Raw genomic sequence first — 1595 nt, forward strand, 5'->3', positions numbered from 1 at the left:
GGAACTCTCACCTGGAAACCAGAAAGCAAATATAGCCCTGTGCCGCCCGCCCCGGGTATTTATAGCTCAGCACGGGGTAGCGGTGGGCAGAACTGGCCCCGTGTCACAGTCGAGGTGACCGGAGAGGCCACCTGGCTTTTTGGTGACACCTCCACATGACCCGGTGGCCGAGCATCCCGCGGGGGGGGTCCCCCCCGTGGGTGGGCTCTCCCGTGTCCCCGTGGTGGGGTGCGGAGCGCGGGGCGCTCACCCCAGCGCCGGTGGTGGGATGCTGCGGTCCCCAGCATGGGATGCTGCGCTACCCAGTGCGGGATGGTCCAACCACGCGATTCTCACCCCGCAGCGGCGGGCGTCGAGGTGGTCTCACCGGAGCAGCAGAGGCGGTGGCAGAGCTACTTCGTCCGCGTGGGCTCTCTCTCGGCCAAGCTGCGGCACAGAGCCCTGCGGCGCTCGCTGGGTGAGCTGCAGCGGGCACGGCACAGCGCCCAGCAGCTCCTGGCCCAGCTCCACCGCATCTTCGAGTTGGTAAGGATTGCGTTGGGGACCGCGGCAGCCCCGTGTCGGCCTGGCACAGCACCCCCAGTGTGATCCCACCTCGCTGTCCCTCGCCCCCAGATTGAGCAGGGGCGGCAGGGCATGGACGTACCCCTCTACGGCACCCGGCAGCATCTCCACCGCATGTGGCTGGAGTGGAGTCAGCAGGACGCCGTGCCCATGGAGGAGAGTGAGGTACAGGGTGGGGGTACCATGGGGAAACACCAAGGTATGGGGTTGGGGGGCTGTGCCCGAGGTATGGGATGGGGGGGACCATGCCCATAGAGGAGACCACAGTACGGGGCAGGAGAACCCATGGAGGACACCAAGGTACAGGGTGGGGTGGGGTGGCCCTTGCCATGGAAGACACCGAGGTATGGGGTGGGGAACTGTGCCCATGGAGGACACCAAGTTATGTGCCCCCGTGCTCCTGCTGCCCCCACTCCAGACGCCTTCTCCCCCCCGGGGACGGGTGTCCGCAGCTGCGGGTTCTGCTGCCCCGTGGGGCATCGATGCCCCGGGAGGCAGGAGGAGCTGTGACCACGGCCATGCCTGTGGAGGACACCAAGGTACAGGTTGGGGGACCATGCTCCTGGAGGACACCAAGGTATGGGATATGGGGGGCCATACCCATGGAAGGACACCTAGGTATGGGCCAGGGGGGGCTGTGCCCATGGAGAACACCAGTGTATGGGGTGGGGGACCTTGCCCATGGAGGACACCAAGGTGTGGGATGTGAGGGACCATACCCATGGAAGGACACCAAGGTGTGGGATGTGAGGGACCATACCCATGAAGGACACCAAGGTATGGGATGGGGGACCATACCCATGGAAGGACACGAAGATATGGGGTTAGGGGGACCATACCCATGGAAGGATACGAAGGTATGGGATGGGGGACCATACCGATGGAAGGACACCAAGGTATGGGGTTAGGGGGCCTTGCCCATGGAGGACACCACAGTACGGGGGTCCAAACTGGGCCAAGCGGGGGGACCATTGCACCCCAGGGCCGCCGCCGCCCGCTGGCTGTGTTGCAGGTGGAGGCGCGGACGTTGG

At 65.5% G+C, this 1595-nt stretch overlaps 1 pseudogene across 1 annotated transcript in view; it reads left to right on the top strand.

The window, feature by feature from the left end:
• The first annotated feature begins 7 nt into the window (after positions 1 to 7).
• The window catches only part of LOC104295837, a 5829-nt pseudogene continuing 4241 nt past the window's right edge, over positions 8 to 1595 (top strand). The window contains exons 1-3 of the transcript XR_717939.1: positions 8 to 200; positions 344 to 525; positions 616 to 729. The product of XR_717939.1 is annotated as a perilipin-3-like (transcript). The remainder of the gene's footprint in view (positions 201 to 343; positions 526 to 615; positions 730 to 1595) is intronic.

Source organism: Charadrius vociferus, unplaced genomic scaffold (genome assembly GCF_000708025.1).
Source record: "Charadrius vociferus isolate BGI_N301 unplaced genomic scaffold, ASM70802v2 scaffold310, whole genome shotgun sequence".
Lineage (NCBI taxonomy): Eukaryota > Metazoa > Chordata > Aves > Charadriiformes > Charadriidae > Charadrius > Charadrius vociferus.